The 7796-nt window shown below is 56.2% G+C and overlaps 1 long non-coding RNA gene across 1 annotated transcript; it reads right to left on the bottom strand.

Moving 5' to 3' along the window:
* Positions 1 to 6021: 6021 nt before the first annotated feature.
* Positions 6022 to 6804, bottom strand: LOC308460103. The gene is made up of 2 exons (XR_013978483.1): positions 6481 to 6804; positions 6022 to 6432 (listed from the first exon to the last, which is right to left on the bottom strand). It is a non-coding gene; the product is annotated as an uncharacterized lncRNA (long non-coding RNA).
* Between the last annotated feature and the right edge of the window lie 992 nt (positions 6805 to 7796).

Here is a 7796-nt window from a genome sequence, read left to right as displayed (position 1 = left end):
CGGAGATCTCGGGTCGTCGTCATCACTCATCTTTTCTTCTGCCTCCTCTCCCTCGCTCTCTGTTTCCTCCCTTGCCCTTGCCTCTGCTCCTGAACCCCTGACATCCATCCCCCCCTCGAAGCCCCCTCTTCCCCCCTCCCCTCCTTCCGGTGCGGGATCTGGGTGCTGCCGTGTCAGGGGGACGAATGTCGGATACAGTTCGCTTCCCGTGGCGGGCCGCCATCCGAAGTCTTCCGGTTCTTCCTCCCTGCTCTCGTTGACGACGGTCACCTCCGCTTCCATCTCTGTGCCGCCGTGCTCGAAACCCGGGTCGTCCCCGAAAACGTCCATGTCCGTCTCTCCCTCGTTGCCTTCTGGAGACGTTGCTCGTCCTGGACCCTCCAGCCACCTTCTGCGGAACTGCTCCTCTGGTCGATCATCCCACCAATACGAGGGTTCTGAAGCAGATCCCGAGGGTGACCCCTCTGGGGAACGGGCGTCTCGTGTCGGTTCCTCGTCCGAGTCGAACCCCCGGAACGTGCTGGCTGAAAGCGTGGGCGTGAAAAGCCAGTCGTCGAAAAAGTCTGCTGGCATTGGCCTATGTGGGAAGAGGGCATGAAACTCTTCTTTGAGCAGAGGTTCGTCTAAAGCGTAGCCCGGCACCCAGCTGTTGGCACTGGCCGGGGTGCCCTCCTTGGCGAGAAGGTATTCTACCCCCTCTTCCCCCCATCTGGAGTCCAAAATCTCCGTGACTTCGTTGATGCGCTCCTCCTGTGCCACTCCCCCTTGCCCGGTTCTCTCTCGGAGCGGACCCGGTGCCGTTCCTGGTTCCTGAAACCTGTGAGGTGCCTTGTAGGGAGTGAGCACCGATCTGTGGAACACCGGATGCATTCTGGAACCCTCCGGAAGAGCCAGCCTGAAAGCCACCGGGTTGACCTGTTCGTCGACTTGGTAGGGCCCCAGTTGTTTATGCCCTAGTTTCTTCTTCGCCAACGACCTGGCCGGCACTGCGTGGGCTGCTAACCAGACCCAGTCTCCCACATGGATCTCTTCGCCAACCCTTCTGTGTTTGTCCGCTTGTACCTTGTATGCGTGTTTAGCCAGCTCCAGGTGCCGCCGCAGCTGATCGTGGACCTCCTGCAACTCCGACGCGAACGCATCTGCTGTCTGCGGCTCCCCCTCCCCCATTCTTTCCAGTCCCGGGAAGGTTCTAGGGTGCCTCCCGTTGTTGGCGAAGAACGGCGTGACCCCCGTGGACACGTGCTTCGTGTTGTTGTAGGCGAACTCGGCGAGAGGCAGGTAATCCACCCACGTCGCAGGCTGTTGATTCGCATAACATCTCAGGTACTGCTGCATGATGGCATTGACCCGCTCCGCTTGCCCGTTGGTCTGCGGGTGTCTAGCCGACGCCAGGTTGATCTTGACGTTCAGGAAGCCCATCAGCCTCTGCCAGAAGTTTGAGATGAACTGTCGCCCTCGGTCGGACAGAATAGACCGCGGCAGACCGTGAACCTTGAACACGTGGTCTATGAACAGTTTGGCGGTTTGTTCCGCCGTGGCCACCTTCGCACACGGAATGAAATGTGCCATCTTGGAGAACAAATCCACCACCACCAGCACAGCCGTCTTGCCCCTCGAGCTGGGCAGATCCGTGACAAAGTCCAGGGCCACTCTCTCCCATGGCTCGAACGGAGTTTGCAGCGGTTCCAGCAGTCCGGCCGGCGGTCTGTGCACTGGTTTGGCCCTCTGGCAGGTGTCACACCTCGCCACGTAGTCCGCGACTTCCCCTCTCATTCCGGGCCACCAGAAGTCTCTGGCTACTAATTCCACCGTCTTCTCCTTGCCAAAGTGCCCGGCAGTGGGCGCGTCGTGCAGCTGCTGCAGTACCTTGGCGCGAAGTTCGTCTCCCGGCACGTAGATGGCCCCTTTACGGATGAGCAAACCATCTCGCAGCTGGAACTCGTCGGTCGCTGCCGTGCCCCTGTGCACCTCTGCCATCTTTGCTTGCGCGAAGGAGTCATCCTGCAACGCTCGTCGCACCGCATCCAGGTCAACTGTTGCCGCCGCGCACGCCCACACTGTCGGTGCGAAGATGTGCATGGCGGCCGCTGGCGTTGCCTCCTCCAGATACTGTGGCTTACGGGAGAGAGCATCCGCCATGATGTTGGTGTCCCCCGGGACATACTCTATTCGGAAGTCGAAATTCGCAAAGAACTCAGCCCAACGTATCTGCCTCTGGTTCAGGAACTGTGCCGTGCGCCAGTGCTCTAGATTCTTGTGGTCCGTGCAGACCTGCACCGTGTGCTTGGCGCCGATCAGGAAGTGCCTCCACGCTTTGAACGCTGCATGAATGGCCAGCAACTCCCTGTCCCAGATGGTGTAGTTCTGTTCGGACTTGCTGAGCTTCCTTGAGTAAAACGCTCCCGGCCTCCAAACCCCCTGCGGGTCTTTCTGCAGCAGGACTGCTCCCACGGCTCTGTCCGAAGCGTCTGTCTCCACCCTCATCGGCCTGCTGGGGTTGACATGAAGCAGCTGCTCTTCCGACGCGAAGAGACGCTTGAGTGCCTGAAAGGACTGCTCCGCCTGCTCTGTCCAGATGAACTTCTTTTTCTTGGAGCTGAGCGTGTCCGTGATGGCCGCTGTCTGCATCGCAAAGCCTTTGATAAACTTGCGATAGAAGTTCGCGAAGCCGACAAACCGTTGGACCTCCTTCCGGTTGCGTGGGCTTTTCCAATCCAACACTGCTCGGACCTTGGCGCTGTCCATGGCGAGCCCTTTATCAGACAACTTGTAGCCCAGGAAATCCACCTCGGTCACGTCGAATTGGCACTTCTCCAGCTTGGCGTAAAGCCTATGTTGCTGTAGCCTGCTCAGCACTTCCTTGACGTGTCTGTCATGCTCCTGCTGCGATTCCAAAAAGATCAGGATGTCATCCAAGAAACAGACGCACGTCTTGTAGAGGAGCCCCGCCAACACGTGATGCATGAAAGCTTGAAAAACGTGGGAGCCATTTTGCAATCCAAAAGGCATAACTCTATATTCGTAGGTGCCCAGGGGCGTGAACATGGCTGTCTTCCACTCATCTCCCTCCCGCATGCGAATGAGGTTGTATGCCCCTCGCAGGTCCAACTTGGTGAACACTCTGCCCTTCCGTACCTTTGCGAGGAGGTCGTCGATTCGGGGCATGGGGAAGTCCGATGGCTTGGTCACACTGTTCAAGATGCGAAAGTCCACTACAAGTCTTTTTTGGGGCGTGTCCCGCTTCTTAACAAAGAATACCGGACTGCCCCCCGCTGCCTTGGACTCTCGGATGAAACCGCGCTCCAAATTATGATCTATGAACTCTTTGAGTTCCTGCAGTTCGTCCTCAGACATGGAATACAGCTTCCCTTTGGGTAGCGCCGCCCCCGGCAGCAGGTCAATTTTGCAGTCATATGGTCTGTGGGGGGGTAGCCTGTCTGCCTCTTTCTCGCAGAAAACCTCCAAAAATTCTGCGTACTTGTGGGGGACCGCTTGCAGCGTGCCTAGCTGCAGCTGTGACTCCTCTTCCCCTCCTTCCTGCCTGGGCACGATGCAGTGTTCAGCGCAAAAGGAAGAGCCGAAGGTCAGCTGCCTCTGGTACCAAGCCAGCGTCGGGCTGTGCTTGTCCAGCCAACTCATGCCCAATACAATGGGCGTGTCCGATAGTTGAGTGACATTGAAGCTGATGATTTCCCTGTGATTCCCAAGTCGCATCACCATTGGTGGCGTCTGCTTCACCACTTGCCCCCCTAGCAGCTCCCTGCCATCCACCGTGACAACCTGCAGGGGCAGCGTGGCAGGCAGCAACTGTATAGCGTGCCGGTCGACAAAGTCCTGCCCTATAAAGTCCGCATTGCTTCCGGAGTCAATGGTGATTGGCACGTCCATGGTGATTCCATTGGGCAGCTGGAGCGACGCGGTGAGCTTCACTACCGGTTTGGGCGGGAGGGGGTCCATGGGCTGTAAAATCTCTGGGGACTGCTTCACTGACACGTCTGGTTGGGCCCCAGTGCCTCTTCCTCCAACCAGACTCCTTCGTTTCCCTGCTGTGGTTGTCCTTGCTGCGTTGCTGCAGTTACCATTGCTGAGGCTGCAGTGTGCTTGTGGAGCCTCTGGGGACACTCTTTCGCCATATGCTGTGGATCATCGCAGATGTAACACTTCCTGTTCCCTCTAGGAGGCTTCGCTTTCACTGCTGCCGGTGCTAGGGCTCTGGCTGCTGACTGAGCCCTTGCACCTCCAACCTCCATAGGTTCCGCTCCTCCTCCTGGCGGAGGCGTGGATTGCGCACGCGCTGCTTCTCTGGGAAGGAAGGAGGAGCCCCTGGCTGGTTCGCGCCCTCCACGCCCTTCGTCCCTGCTCCACGGACGTCCTTCCAGCCGCACCCCCACTGCCAGCGCCCTCTGAACGATCTCCTGCGTGGTCCGGGGTCTCTCCCCCCTCGCAATTTCATCTTTAACCGAGCCGTGCAATCCCTCCCAAAACAGGTCTCTTACAGGAGCCGAATCTCTGTCCCATTCCAGGGCACTGACCAAAGCGAAAAAGCGGGCATGGTACTGCCTTACGCTGGCCCTCCCTTGCTTCAGTCCATGTATCTCCTGCCGAGCAAGATCCACGTCAATGCTTGATAAAAAGCACCCATCCATCGCTTTAATAAAGGCATCCGCATTTTGGAGCGCCGGATCATTATCTCTCCACAAATTGCGCAGCCATGCTTTAGCATCTCCATGCAAATGGGACATGATGAATCCCACCTTCTCTTGCTCATCTCTAAAGTCTTTGTTCAGCAGTTGCAGTGCACACATTACATCTGCTCTAAAGTTGGGGTACTGTTGCAAATTCCCATCGAAGTGAGAGACCAGACCGCCTGTTCGTCTCCCCAACCCAATCCCCTCCGGTTTGGGTGTCAGTTGCCCTTGCTTCGTAAGCACTTCCAACCTGACCTGGAGATCCCTGTAGGCGGCAGCTGCGTCCTCCTCTCTCTTCCTGGATGCAAGAGCCTCGGCATTCAGTCGTGTCACTGCTTCTCTGAGTTCCACTATCTGCTGTTCGGCCGTCATGTTGTCTGCCGTTCGTGAGCTCGCTAGTAGGCACCCGCTTTCTCTCCTCTCCGCGAGGACGTAGATGCCCACAATCAGGTGATGGAGCTTACTGTCAGAGCTGCTTCCAGATCCTAGCTCACAGAGGATCACGCTAGCCAGCGATCATTAAATAAAAGTCTTTATTGAGTTACAGTTTCCATTCTCAAGCTGCTGCGTGCAACTCTACGTCTCATGGTTAGATCGGCGAAGCTCCATCTGAGTCTCCGCCCCTTGTACACCAACTTAATATCCTAGCCTTGCTCCACCTTTTCCGCCTGACTGTTCTTCTCTGGGTCCCTCTGCCCCCCGGGGTCTCTTCCTTCCGGGATTCCTCTGACGCTGACGCTGACCCCCCTGACTCTTCTCCCTCCTTTCGGCGGGCTTTAGGACCTGGCTCCCTTTCCGGGCTGCCTACTGCGCCACCTTCCTGTGCATTTGAACTTGGCACGCGCGCCCAACCTTCCACCTTCCGTCTGACCGTTTCTTCGCTCCCCGATGGAGGTGTGGCCACTCCTGACTCGTGCCCTCCCCCCTGTTGTGAGCTGCCAGCGCTTGATCCCTGGCGCCCTTCCTCTTCCCTGCTCTCTGGCGGTGACGCTGGTCCTGATTTCCAACTGCTCCCCTCTGAGTCCCCTCTGGCTCTATCTTCCTGTGGTGTCCCCCTAGGCTCCCCCCTTGCCCTGGCCACTGGTGCTCCTTTCTGTGAATCTTCTGATTCACTGGAAAGACTCGGAGATCTCGGGTCGTCGTCATCACTCATCTTTTCTTCTGCCTCCTCTCCCTCGCTCTCTGTTTCCTCCCTTGCCCTTGCCTCTGCTCCTGAACCCCTGACACAATACAACAATACAACAATAAAACAATACAAACAAAAAACTGTAAAAATTACAAACACATCTGTCAGAGCTGCCCGAGGTCCCAGCTCACAAAGGACCAACGCCGGTTCGTTGTTATATACAAAAGTCTTTATTGAAGTTCAGTTTCGCTTTCACAGCCGCAGCGTGCAGCTCTACGTCTGAAACTCTAGACCGCTGAAGCTCCGTCTGAATCTCCTCCCCCCAGACACCAGTTTAAGACTCTAGCCTTGCTCCACCTCTTCCTTTGCTCTTTCCTCCTCTGGCTCCGCCTGTCAGCTGGGGTCTCGCCCTTCCTAGACTCTTCTGACGCTGAGTCCCCTGAGTCTTCCCCCTGCCTCCGGCGGGCTTTAGGACCTGGTTCCCAATCCGGGTTTTCTGCTGTCCCGCGCGCCTGTACATTCGAACTTGGCGCGCGCGCCCAGCCGGCAACCTTCCTCCTGACCGTTACACTGCTCCTGTCACTGCTTCCGCCTTCGGGGAGGCTAGCTGGACCTGACCTCCCCTCCATTCCCCCTCTCTCCGATGGAGGCGTGGTCCGCCCTGACTCATCTTCTCTCCCTACTGGAGGAGACGCTGGCCCTGACCCATGGGACTCTTCCCCCCCACTACGCTCTGGTGGGGAAGCTGGTCCTGATCTCCAGCTTCTGCTTTGGGAGTCCCCGCTGGCCCCCTGTTTCTGGTGTGTCCCCCCTGGGACCCCCCTTGCCCTGACCATCGGCGCCTCCTTCTGGGAATCTTCTGATTCGCTGGAGAAGCTCATGGAATCTCTCGGGTCACTGTCATACTCCCCTACGCTGCCCTCAGATTCTTCCCCTTCGCTCTCCATTTCCTTCCTCCTCTGTGCCTCTGTTCCTGAGCCCCTGACAACATCAAATTCCCAAACTCAACCAAACATCCATCCCACCCCCACCCCCCACAAAAAAAATTCAAAAGGGAAAAAAAGAGATTTTAAAAACATTTTAAAAAGAACACTGTGCCACTCCGAGTCCTCCTGGCCAGCAGCAGCAGCAGCAACAACCGTCCTTATGAGGCCTGTCATAGAATCATAGAATCATAGAATCATAGAATCATAGAATCATAGAATCATAGAATCATAGAATCATAGAATCATAGAATCATAGAGTTGGAAGAGACCACAAGGGCCATCGAGTTCAACCCCCTGCCAAGCAGGAAACACCATCAGAGCACTCCTGACATATGGTTGTCAAGCCTCTGCTTAAAGACCTCCAAAGAAGGAGACTCCACCACACTCCTTGGCAGCAAATTCCACTGTCCAACAGCTCTTACTGTCAGGAAGTTCTTCCTAATGTTTAGGTGGAATCTTCTTTCTTGTAGTTTGGATCCATTGCTCCGTGTCCGCTTCTCTGGAGCAGCAGAAAACAACCTTTCTCCCTCCTCTATGTGACATCCTTTTATATATTTGAACATGGCTATCATATCACCCCTTAACCTCCTCTTCTCCAGGCTAAACATGCCCAGCTCCCTTAGCCGTTCCTCATAAGGCATCGTTTCCAGGCCTTTGACCATTTTGGTTGCCCTCCTCTGGACACGTTCCAGAGGCCCCACCCTGGGCCAAGTGGTGAATGGCAAGAGCAGGGCCCTCAGGCACTCACCCAGGGGAGTCCTCCTGGGCAGCAAGATTAGCTGCAGTTCTCACTCAGGGCCACCAGTATGCAAATGAAGGATTGAGAACTGTCGCTCACTGATTGGTTAGCTAGTTGGGAGTTGTTACTGTTACAAGTTACTTAGTATTATATAAAGCAGCCAGCTAGGCTGCAGTCAGTCTGACTCCAGGAGCAGTTCTAACAGCTGTAATAAAGAGCTGTGAATCTAACAGAGCTGTGTCCTTCATCCATCATTC

This window comes from Podarcis pityusensis (assembly GCF_964106645.2).
Source record: "Podarcis pityusensis genome assembly, chromosome: 12".
NCBI classification, from domain to species: Eukaryota; Metazoa; Chordata; class Lepidosauria; order Squamata; family Lacertidae; genus Podarcis; species Podarcis pityusensis.
Note: the sequence above shows the minus strand (reverse complement) of the source record. Positions and strands in the feature narration are given on the sequence as shown.